A 13,389-nucleotide genomic window follows, 5' to 3' on the forward strand; every position below is an offset into this window, starting at 1 on the left:
GCCGATTTTTGCCTCCGAAATGCACTCGCCCCTGATAGTCTCCTTCCAATCGGCATTGATGTTATCCAGGTCACACGCGTCTATCGAGTCCAGTTCGACTCTGAGTAAGCATTTCGTCTAAGTATAGATACTCCCTGCTCCTTCGGAAACCGCCCTGGAATTGCTCCATTCGGCCTATCAACTTCAACATATCAATCTGAACTTTCTGAATGAGGGCGATCGCCTCGAGCGACTGTTGTACCGCTGATGACAATTTTTCGTTCGTTGCAATATCGACTTCATCAGAATCGATGATCGATGTGCCGCAATTATGTCCCGATGAGCGTGGTGTGGTGCGAGCTGTCTAGGAGTGTCCTGAGAGTTAGACTTTTTGTCGTTCCGATGAAACACCCCCACATCTCTCCCACGATCATTCGTCAGCCGGTACAGATAGGCGCCCAGTCGCTCCTTCACTATACTGGACAGGAACTTCAGGTCCAGCTTGACGTTCATGAAAATCGCTTTGCCGGAAGTTCCTCCGGAACACCCTGTCATCTACCTCAAATTGGGATGGCCAGCTGCCCAATCGCAGTTTCTCTTAGACTTCCTGTTTCAGTAGTTCTGTCCTTGCATCACTAGAGATAACCGAGGAAGGATCCTGAAACAGGTTCATTGGCGCAACAGAAAGTAGGACCCTCCTTAAATGAACATATTCTGACCAAAAGTCAAAAAGTATTGGGTGCGTCCAGTGGCTGAATGTATGGATAATCTCAGCGCGCAGCAGATATCAGTAACCTTGCGGTCCCAGTAGCGCTGATCAGGAGAGACGTAAGCTCGTATGGCTGCTATTAGGGATCGGTTAACCCGTTCGGAGGCATTTGCTTGAGGAGAATACAGAGCGGTGAATACGAGTTCAATGCCTTTTTGCTTCATCACCCGGATACGGACGGCATGTTCTGGATGTAGTTTAAATGCTGGCAGTTAGGCGAAATGTGGGCTGGGCTTCCTAGTTGTCACATATTATCTCCCTGTCAGGACACAGAGACTTTATCACGTGCCTTGACTCAGAAATCAACAAAACTAAACCTACTTGCCAAATGGCTTAATAAGGGGGGGGGGGGGCTGTACAGGGAACTGAAGTGACTGCAATAATCAGATGCATGTGCGTCCCCCTGCCCGAATTGAAAGGACTTATTGTGCAAAACGGGCAAATCCTACTCACAATTACAGCCGGATAAGCCACTGTAAGTCTCTTTAGATTTTAGTGACTTTCGCATTTTCGTCTTAAATTATCTGCTTGTTGGACAGTGAAGCCCATGGTGTTTTACGTAGGCACCTGTCGTGAGACTTAATCCTACGGTCCTCTTCAGACACGGATGGATTTTGTGACCACAATCAGAGCCCCGTTGAGACAAGCAACAACGGCTTAGCATTCATACTGGTGGATGCAAGAATTACCTAAATATCTACCGAACTATGGAGTACGGCACCCGTGTTGATACGCAACACCACGTCGAGGCCCGAAGGTCTCTTCTCGCTTGAGCATAACCACAACCCCCATGAAACTCCCACTAGGGGGGCCAACCGCAAATAACCGAGCTGTTCTCACATACAACAGGAGTTCACCCGAAGTATGTGAGTCCCGGTTCCCATGGTACCAGTATACCCCTGGTAAGGTTTCGTGACCAATTTACCACTTCATATGAGTCCCCGTGCAGACTCGGGTCTGATCGCCCTGATTAGGCCTTTGGAGCATTCGCCTACTGAATCACGACCGGCAAACCAAAGTGATTACAGCGTCTCCCGGTGCCACCACTATGGAGGTTCTCCTCGGCCACTTGGTTTTGGTTTGGCCGATAAGGTTGCCGCCCCATCTTCCTCGCCGCCACCTCTGAGCACCTGCTTGTTGGACAGTGAGGTGGTTTGATTAGAGACAATTTGTTTCCTTTCTGTACGGCGCATCCCACCCTGGCCTCTAGGTTGTCTTAAGCTTCTTCCGCCATGATTGCACTTACTTTCAAACGTGGTACGTGATTTTTGAGAGGCATTTATGGGACGATTGCTTACCAATTCTTCTGGCCAGTCGGCTTAGCCTTCTTAGTCTTCTGCCTAGTTCGCTGAACCGCACTCTTAAACCATTTAGCCCTGGTAGGCAAGTAAAAAAAACAATTCCAGCAACGAAATTAAGATTCGGATCGCAACCTCGCGCTTACAAAACACGTCACCATACTGTCCACGACCGTCGTTCTGTCCCTTCTCCCTTTCCTCTCAGAACCCAATTCCCCAGCATGTACGGCGGCAAAGCAGAGCAAGGCAGCCACAGGGATAAATTTCAAATCCATGCCACTGCCCAGAGAAGGATATATAATATATGATGCTAAAGGCCTCCATTTAGAGTATTAACTAGTCATTTTTTGAGTTTTAAATGTCATTATTATGATTTTTTGGGCATTGTTCGGATTTCTTTTTTGCATACAAAAATAAAGTTTCTTTTTGTCGAGAATGCTGGGAGTCCTGAGTCCGCACCCACTTGGTGACGGACCGGACAACTTGGGAAACAACTTACTTCCTCTTTTGTAGTCCACGGACTCCTCTTTATTGAGTTAAACCCAAGTTTTCAAAAAAGAACGAAAAAGATGACTGACATTTCTTTTGATTTTCGCCCTCAGCAAGGGATTTATTTTATCTTTTTTCGTTGATTCTTTTTGCATTGTATCCAACAAAGTGTACGTAACGTTCTTATAAAAAAAAAACAAAACACATACAACTCCTTTTAGCTCCTTCCTTTTGTTCGGATACAGAAAAACAATGGAGTGAAATACTAACGTTAAAAAGCTCCCTCGACGATTACCTACCTTGTCGTGGTGAGGGAGCTTAGTAATGAAAATCTTCCAGAAAACTGGAGGTGACACCTGAAGCCAAGCGGTAATCAAAACCCCAAGCCAAGGTGTGACTACCGTGCCGAGAGCTGAATGGTCACAGGGGTTAAGATGTGGCCGTAAACGGTGAACTCTGGGTACCAGGCGACCCCCAGTTTCAACTAGCCTTGTCTCAGCAAAAAGGGGCTCTGCTGAGATCGACTTACTTTCCCCGGAAAAATTGAGGCCATGGCAGCCAACTATGAAAAAACAAAAAAACATAAACATAAACCTATAAAGCAAACACAGTTAAACTTCGATCGCGACGATCCAACCCCGAGTGAAGGGGCAACCCTGAGCTTATCGATGGAGAACCTGAGTCTAGTCTCAGATTCCCCACTTATTCAAGTGGAAACCAATCCAATTGGGACCCAGTCCTTAACGAACGAGCCGAAGCAGGCCCCTCCTGTCAGTACTTCTGACCCCAGGTTCCAATCGACGCCACCTGCTGAGGCTAAAGTCTTGCCCATGGGTAAGCTCCTATCCACGGACAGCAAAATGCCTTCGGGCAAACCGCCTTCGGGGAAACTGCCTTCGGGTAAACAGCCTCCGGGCAAACCGCCTTCGGGCAAACCGCCTCCGGGCAACGCACAACCCAAGAGCTGTGCCAAGGTTGAGGGGACAGAAGCGTTCGGGGCACCTGCGGCTAAGGGGAAACCGAAGCGGCAGCGGTCCTCGGACGATCCTAACTCTTCGACACAAAAGGCAGCAAAGAAGGCTCGGCGGGCAACGAGTAGGCCTTCAGTTGCAGTCAAGGCTATCGAAGCCGATGGATGGGTCCTGTATGACGACTCTAATCCATCCGGCTACGATACTGAGCAGTGCGAACAGCTTAGGAGGAAACTCCTCCTAGCTGTAAGGACTGCATCCGCGCAAGGCATTAAGCTTTGCTTTGAGTCGGTAGGTGTATACCGTAAAATGTTACGGCTGAACTTTGCCGACGAAGACACGAACGAGTGGCTCAGGCAGTACTGCTCCTCCCTTAACGATGTGTGGGAGGGTGCGCGACTAACCTTGAAAAGGGTCTCTGAGCTTCCATCGATCAAAAAGTGCTTTCTCTGGCTTCCAGAAGAAGAGCGAAATGGTGTCGGGGTTCTGGAACAACTTGGTCTACAGAACAACCTTAACACTTCCACCTGGTTACTGCTCGGCAGCAAAACAGAAGAGAGAGCCGATAGGCCGGGAACTTTTCTCACTATCGGCGTTCCCGAACCCGATGTTAAGAAGGTTCGGGAAAAATCGGGCTGCCGGCTCTACTATGGGCTGGGGACCGTCACGTTACAAGTGTCGGCCCCTAAAACCATTGAAGGGGACATGCAGCCCCCGGCATCTACATCTAAAACGTAGATGAGGTGCCACATTTCCCAAGTAAATTTGCAGCATTGTAAAGCGGCGACTCCACTTATCAGTCGTCGGATCAATAGCTGCAAGACATTTATATACCGTGGGTTGTTGGTGGGGCAGTCAGGGGCCTGAACTTCCAACATGCTGACCTATTGTATGCCAATGGAAGCGATCGGCCCCGCACCTGCATGGTAGTCTCCAAAGACTTCCAGGCTAACCTGGTTAACAACCTATGTGATGTCGACACCACACCGGTTAAGCTAACCATAAAAAGTCAACAGGGAGATAAAGAGATACTATGGTGCTCTGCATATTTCCCCTACGACGCAGCAGACGTTCCCAGTGGAACATTCATCAGAGCTATCCAATATGCCAAAAGTAGAGGCACGGGGGTTATAGCAGGATGTGATGTCAACGCTCACCACATATGCTGGGGAAGTTCGAACATCAATGCAAGAGGATCGAGACTAATGGAGTATCTGTAGGAATCGATTTGCAGATCCTAAATGTGGGTAATGAACCCACTTTCTTCAACGTGGTCAGGCGAGAGGTCATCGACATCACGGTGGCATCTCCTGACATCGCGGCTCTGATCGGGGAGTGAAGAGTATCAAACGATGTCACACTCTCGGATCACAGACGCATTGATTTCGTTATGGGCATGGCTTCACCTCCACCCACTCCATTTCGGAATCCGAGGAAAACAGATTGGGTGATGTATTATATCAAATAGAATTGAGCGCCCGAGTCACGATCCCTGGGAAGCGCATCCAATCTATTGCTGGAATTGAGAAAACAAACCAGATGATCACAACTAGCATAAGAGAAGCTTTCGAAGAAAGCTGTCCATTCAAGATGCCAAAGAAGGGTAAAACACCATGGTGGAACTCGGATTTGGTAAAACAGAGGAGAACGGCAAGGGTGCTCCTCAATCGTACTCTGAAGGGTGAATCAGGCACTAGCTGGAATCGCTATAAAGAGGCACACAAGGCTCTAAAGAAGAGCATAAGATCGGCTAAACGATCATCTTGGAGACGCTTTTGCGAAGAGACTAACTTTCTTGAGGCAACCTCAAAGTTGAAGCGGATTCTGGTCAAAGAACGTAGCCAGAAACTGGGCTGCTTACGTTTCCAGAATGGGAAGTACACAGAAAGCGATGAAGAACCGGCAAATCATTTGCTTGAAGTACACTTCCCAGGCAGCATCCAAAATCGAATCTCGGGGCCAACAGGTGCATACAGCCCTCAACCGAGAGACTGGAATCTGGCATGCAAAGTAGTATCACTGGAGCGAGTTAAATGGGCATTTAACTCGTTCCATAGATACAAGTCTGCAGGTCCGGATGGCATCATCCCTGCGCTAGTAATAGAAGGAATGGATGGCCTGGGTCTACACATTCGGAATATATATCGTGCATGCCTTGCACACGCTTATATTCCAATTAAATGGCGGGATGTGAAGGTGTTGTTCATTCCCAAACCAAGAAAACCCACTTACACAGACGCAAAAAGCTTTCGACCGATCAGCCTAACGTCCTTTCTGCTAAAAGGACTAGAAAGACTAGTAGATCGGTTCATAAGGGATACACACATTCCTAAATGGCCACTTCACCATAGGCAACACGCCTACCAGAAAGGCAAATCCACGGATACAACACTCCATGAACCTACGGCAAAAATTGAAAAGGAGATGTCCGAAAAATAATACGCCTTACGCGCATTCATGGACATCGAAGGTGCCTTCAATTATGCCTCATTCCCGGCAATTTGTGATGCGGCAAGACAGCATGGAATCGAACCGCTGCTAATCAGTTGGATCCTTCACATGCCAGAGTGGGGAAAAATCCACATATCGGTCGGCCAGAAGTCTATTGAAGCAGGATGTCTCAGGGGCTGTCCACAGGGGGGGGTTCTCTCTCCACTGTTATGGCTCTTGGTAATAGATACCCTGCTGTGGCTCCTGGAGGACAAAAAAGTCTTCGCGCAAGCATTCGCGGAGGACCTAGCCGTAATAATTACCGGCAAGTTTGCGGACACAGTATGTGACCGCTTGAATGCAGCTCTGCATGTAATCCACAGCTGGTGCCTCCGCAACGGACTCACGGTGAACGCTAGGAAGACTGGACTAGTTATGTTCACTAGGAACGTCAGGTGGGCCAGCTATACGCTACCCACCTTAGCAGGGGCGGAAATCCAGCTGGCACAAACAGTCAAGTACTTAGGAGTACATTTCGACGACAAGTTAACGTGGAAGCATCATATACAGGAACTATATCAGAAATCCTGCAGATTGCTCTGGTGCTGTAGGAATGCGATAGGTAAGACCTGGGGACTTTCACCTAAACGGACATACTGGATGTATACATCCATAATAAAACCCATTTTGATGTATGCATGCATCGTCTGGTGGCCAAGACTGAACTTTGCTAACAGCAGGAAGCTGCTAACGCAGATTCAGAGACTTGGTTGCCTAAGTATTACTGGAGCAATGAGTACTACGCCGACTGCGGCACTTGTAGCTATCCTAAATTTACCCCCTATTCACTTGGAGGTGAAACGGAAAGCGGCCAACGACGCATATAGACTCGATACCATTGGGGCGTGGAAAGACGGCCAATCAAATGGTCATGTGTCTATCTGGAAATTCCTTGAAAAACTTCCGGTAGCCCTGATGCCGATCGATCATATGGTTTCCAGATTCGTCTTTGAAAAGACATACACTGTCGTAATCACCGAAAGAGAAGAATGGTCGACAAGTGGCCATGAGTCTTTTCAGATTACAGGCCTAATAATCTTCACCGACGGGTCAGTCATGGAGGATGGATCGGGTGCAGGGGTGTTCTCGGAGAATCCGATTATAGAACTGGTCCGACCCCTCGGAAAAATGACGACCATATTCCAGGCGGAGATATATGCCATTTCATTGGCAGCAGAAGAATGTCTGCGACAGAAATGGAGGGGTCGCACCATTCGAATCTGTTCCGACAGTCGGGCGGCATTATCAGCACTAAATGGCAACAACATATCAAGCCACTTGGTATGGAATTGCCATCAGGTGCTGCTGAAACTTGGCCGACTGAACGAAACATTCCTGATGTGGGTTCCGGGGCACTCTAACTTCGCCGGTAATGAGGAGGCTGACAGATTGGCTCGCCGAGGGTCTGGATCCACAATGGTGGGACCGGAACCAACTCTTGGAATCCGACCATTTACTGTCAAGTCTACTCTGAAAGGTGAAATTGCAAGGATTCACGCAACCGAGTGGAGAAATTTAGACTCTTGCCGGCAAGTGAAAATCCTTGTGAAGGAGCCTAGGGCCACTAGAGCGGCATTTTTGTTGTCCTTTAAGAAGTGGGACATGAAAACTCTAGTAGGGCTTTTGACGGGACACTACCCCTTAAACTACCATATGGAAAAGATTGGGGTAGTGGTTTCGGCTGTGTGCAGCCAATGTGAGGAGGAGGAGGAGACAGCCCTGCACTTTTTATGCAGCTGTCCGGCATCCTCAGATCTCAGACGAAGACACACCTTGGCAAGGTTTTTTTCAATGAAGAATCTGCACACTCTCTGCCTCTGGAGAATGTTCTCAGATTTGCTAAAGCCTGCGCACACCGTAGGCGGGAAGCCATTGAATAGGCAAGTTACGGGGATAGTATCATACAATAGGCCTAACAATGGCCTGAGTGCTCGGAGCTGCGGCTCCCCCCAGTTAACTAAACTAAACGTTAAAATGGCGAACATTAATACCAAAAGCAGCTAATGGAGATCAATTTCAAAAGCCTTCGTCCTAATGGCTGCGTAGAACAATCCAATGAAACTGGGTTTTTCCTATGAAATATTCGATGGGTGCGCGCAACTGTTGCCAAACTGATAAAATCAAATTCATTGTGTTCATATCCCAACCACGTAAAAATTCTTTAAAGTATCGGCGTTGGCTTGTTTTGATAATAATTTGTTGTTGCCGCTGAATAAACGATTCAAGACAGAAAGAATATATTAATCATCTTAGTATCACCGAGCTGTATGTGATAAGCAGGCGCTTCTAACGTGAAATTCTGCTTACTAGAGCATTTTAATGAAGTTATTGAATTTCAATCACATTGTAATGATGTCATTTTCAAAATGTGGACACGATAATTATCGATGGGAGTCCATTTTTTGTGGCTTTGTTACTCAACTCCATTAGTGGAATTTTTTTGCAACTATGTTTTGTGTTGTTTATCGCTTTTTTGCATCAGAATATGAATAATTTATTCTTCATGGAACATTTCGACCGAAAACAGATTACACAGTTTCTCAATGTGGAAATGTTAATTACAGTCCTCTAAAAAGCCTTACTAACAACTTCACTTAACACTTACCAGATCCTTTTTTTTGCATATTTTATTCACAGGCATTCCCCAAAACTTGGGAAGACATTAGCATGTTAATGATGAAGTCACAGAAGTTACATATTTTAGCTGACCAGGAAGATCTTTAAGATCTGCTACAGACATAAATATTGGCAGGCATACAAGGGCCGCCTCAAGAAGTACAAGTCGGCCATTTAGATAGCCAAAAGGCGGTCTTTTTTAGACTGTTGTCAAAACATTGAAAGCAGTCGCGAATCCGCAAGGCTCAGTGAGATTCACTCCAAGGAATATAGGAACCCATCCTTTCTTAAAAAGTCGGACGGAATCTTCTGGTGAAACCTTGGAGTTGCTGGTTCAGACGCACTTTCCCGCCAGTGAGGAGGACTGTGAGTCAAAGGCTTACTAGGAGGACATGGAGCCACCCTAGCCGTGCGAGACTATCAAATCCGCAATTACCGAGGATAAGATAGGTTGGGCTATAAACAGCTTCCCCGCATATAATTCTCCGGGTCCAGATGGGATAATGCCATACACAAGCAGCAGGAAAGGACTGTGCGTATCTCTTTGAGATACGTACCACAGTCTTGGAGACGCGCACGAGTAGTTTTCATTCCCGAAGTGGGCAGGAGCGGCCATGTGTCCGCGAAGGACTTTCTACCAATCTGCCGCATCTGTTTTACGTTGAAGACTCCAGAGCGCGTTCTGGACGATTAAGGATAATTATGGAGAGAATGCCTTTCTCTAAGTCCCAGCATGCCTACCTCAAAGGCAAATTTACAGAAACCACTCTATACGAGGTAATTAGCGCGCATGAGCGGTCACTCCAGTACAAGTACAAGCAGTATACTCTAACTGCCTTCTTGGATATAGAGGGAACATTAAACAGTGTTAGCACCAATGCCATCAAAGAAGCCTTGACCAGTATCCAAGCCTTGACCAGTACCTTAAGCATTGGATTATATTCATACTAAGAACCAGGATAATCTAGCCGAATCTGGGAGGCAACCACTTGACCTGGTTATGGACGAAATTTTGCGAATATTGGACAGGAGCGGGGCGAAAGTAGTGAGGCATGCCGACTACCTGGTGATATTAGCTCCCTTGACGATCTACCTTGTCGTGGTGAGGGAGCTCTGTAAGAAGGATCCTCCGGGAAACCAGGGATGGCACCTGAAGCACCCCAAGCCAAGGTGTGATTACCGTGCCGAGGGCTGAATGTGAAGGCAGTCCAGATTACGGAAATGCAAGAATTTTCACGCTACGATGACGGCAAGTCAAGATGTAGCTGAAAATCAGGCGCGGAAAATCCTCGCCAAAATCCAAGAAAATTGAAAATTTCCACGACCCCTGGGTCGACAAAATGACCAAAAATGCAAAATCGTCGGATGGCCGTGGGGATGGCTTGAACGAAAGGGGAGGCCGCCCAGATTATGGAAATGCAAGAATCTTCACGCTACGATGGCGGGAAGTCAAGATATCGCTGGAAATCCGGCGCCGGAGAGGCTCCTCAAAATCCAAGAAAATTGAAAATTTCCACGAACCCCGGGTCGAGAAAATGGTCGAAAATGCAAAATCGTCGGATAATAGTGGGTGATGTCTTGGTGGAAAGGGGAGGCCGCCCAGATTACGTAGATGCAATAATTTTCACGCTATAATGGGGGGAAGTGAAGATATCGCTGGAAATCCACCACGGGAGAGGCTCCCCGAAATCCAAGAAAATTAAAAATTTCCACGACCCCCGGGTCGACAAACTGGCATAAAAATGCAAAATCGTCGGACGGAGACTTCACGACCCCCGGGTCGAGAAAATGGTCAAAAATGCAAAATCGTCGGATAATAGTGGGTGATGTCTCGATGGAAAGGGGAGGCCGCCCAGATTGCGTAGATGCATGAATTTTTACGCTGAGATGCCGGGAAGTGAAGATATCGCTGGAAATCCGGCGCGGGAGAGGCTCCCCGAAATCCAAGAAAATTGAAAAACTTCACGACCCCCGGGTCGAGAAAATGGCAAAAAATGCAAAATCTTCGGATTACCGTGTATGAAGGTTTGATCGAAAGAGGAGGCCGCCCAGATTAGGAAAACGCAAGAATTTTCACGCTACGATGGCAGGAAATGGAGATATCGTTAAAAATCCGGCGTGGCAGAGGCTCGCCGTAATCCAAGGAAATTTAAAAATTTCATGACCCCCGAGTCGACAAAATGGTCAAAAATGCAAAATCGTCAGATAATCGCGGGCGATGCCTTGATAGAAAGATTATGGAAATGCAAGAATCTTCACGCTACGATGGCGAGAAGTCAAGGTATCGCTGGAAATCCACCACGGGAGAGGCTCCCTGAAATCCAAGAAAATTGAAAAACTTCACGACTCCCGGGTCGAGAAAATGGTCAAAAATGCAAAATCGTCGAATAATCGTGGGCGATGTCTTGATAGAAAAGGGAGACCGCCCAGATTAGGGAAATGCAATAATTTTCACACTACGATGGCGGGAAATGGAAAAATCGTTGAAAATGCGGCGCAGAAGAGGCTTGCCAAAATCCAAGAAAATTGAAAATTTCCACGGCACTCGGGTCGGCAGAATGACCAAAAATGAAAAATCGTCGGATTGCCGTGGGGGATGGGAAATGCAAGAATTAGTAGGTTTAAAAGTTACCGTTTATAAAGGCGTAATTGAGGTCAGATCAATTAATTAAGTATTTTTTTTTTTTTGGGGTAGGATAGGTGAATGCATTTACGCACACAGTGTTGGACTCCCGATTCGGTACGTCGTCGGAGTACCAACTAAACACCTCTCCATCGTCAGAGAGCTAGCCTGGAACCGTTTGTCACATTACTTCGGGCCAGCCCCCGAACTCTCCCGCCTTGCGGAGCCTCCAAATCAGGGAATTCCTTTCACCAACGGGAAGGGAGAGGAGGAAGGGGACTGTCAGTTCAAGGAGCCCCCTGCCATCCGGCTCCTCCACCGGTCCAGTTCTCTTCTTAGCAACGAGAAGAGCCCGAACGTAATGGGAAACACGGTTCCAGCTGTCAGCAGTCCTCAGTATCTCTTCCACAATGTTGTCTGGAGAGAGATCCCCTGTGTTTAAATAGAGCTGCTGATGAACCCCATCCCACCTTCCACAAGAAAAAAAAATGTGGTGGACATCGTCCACAACTCCATTGCAAAACACACAATCCGGAGAACGCGCCTTTCCAATCTTGTGCAGGTAAGACTGAAAACATCCATGCCCACTTAAGGAAATAGTCAGTCTCACCATGCTTCTGATTCAGCCACGCACCTAAGTTGCCGATGAGCCGCGCAATCCATCTGCCTCTAGTTTCATTTTGCCAAGAGAGCTGCCACTCGTCTAGAGTGTGTTGGCGTTCTTCGCGAGCAACCACCTCCCTTGGCTCATCTCCCTTGCGCTTGTATATGGCCTGACGCTCCCTAGCAAGAAGGGCAACGGGGATAACTCCCGCGATCACCATCACGGCCGGTTCAGAGACAGTGCGGTACGCAGACGTCACCCGTAAAGCTCCCCGTCTCTGTACTTGCGCGAGGCGTCTACGATATACCTCCTTGTTAAGAGCGTCAGCCCATACCTCTGCGCCGTAGAGCAGGACAGACTGCGTTGAGCTCATCAGGAGACGTCGCCTACTAGACGTAGGATCCCCAATGTTTGCCATTAGCCTACTTAACGCCGAAACTCCAGCCGCAGTCTTGTTCGCTGCTGCTTGGATTTGCTCAGAAAAGCTCATCTTTGAGTCAAGAGTCAACCCGAGGTACTTTACCGCTGATTTTGACTCGATTATCGACTCGCCGAACGATATGGGACGTAGGGTCGGAATTCTCTTTTTAGTCAGGATGACTACTTCGGTTTTTTCCAGTGCAAGGTTGAAACCATGAGTAATCATCCATCCGCTTACCCGTCGCATCAATATACCGAGTCTGCTTTGCGCCTGTTCGACAGTGCGTCCAGCAACAAGCGCTGCGACATCATCTGCGTAGCCGACCAGGCACGACTCTTCTGGCATGTCGAGTTTAAGCAGACTGTCATAGGTAGCGTTCCAGAGGTCCCGCCCTAGGATGGATCTCTGTGCTACCTCCGACGTGACCTCCATCCACCTTTGACCCTCTAGTGTTTCATAGAGCAGGGAGCGGTTCCTCAGATAGTCCCTCAAAATCCGCAAGAGATAGTTCGGCACGTTGAAGGTATTGTCTAGTGTGCCTAGAATGTCTTTCCATCTTACGGAATTGAAGGCGTTTGTGACGTCAAGCGTTACGAGAAGCACCACCCGTCGAGTTTGGCGGCAATGTGCCTCTGCTCGTCGAACGGCGTCCACGACCTGCATGACAGCATTAATTGTCGATCTCCCTGCCCTAAAACCAAACTGCCGGGCGTATCACTTCAGCGAGTCTACTTCTGATGAGTTTTTCGAGCACTTTCCCAGCAGTATCAAGCATACATAGTGGGCGGTATGAAGACGGCAGTTCGGGATCGGCTTTCCCTTTATGGATCAGCGCAAGCCTCGCAACTTTCCAACGAGCAGGGAAAATGCCCTCTTTCAGGCAAGCGTTGAATGCACCGAGCAGTAGGTCTGGCCGGTGTTGGAATACCAGTTTGTATGATAATAACTGTAGGGTGGAACAGCTGCTTTGCTTCGAGAATAGTACGGGTTGGCTTTGAACATGTGAGTCGGCTGGACTCTGCCTTTTTACTCGTATAGCAGCAATCACGGTCTTAGGAGTTTGTGGCATCAAAACGGCGCACCATAGTGTTAATTGGGAACGTCCAGTAGATGCCCTTTCATATTCCCA

This window comes from Hermetia illucens, chromosome 4, assembly GCF_905115235.1.
Source record: "Hermetia illucens chromosome 4, iHerIll2.2.curated.20191125, whole genome shotgun sequence".
Classification (NCBI taxonomy): Eukaryota; Metazoa; Arthropoda; class Insecta; order Diptera; family Stratiomyidae; genus Hermetia; species Hermetia illucens.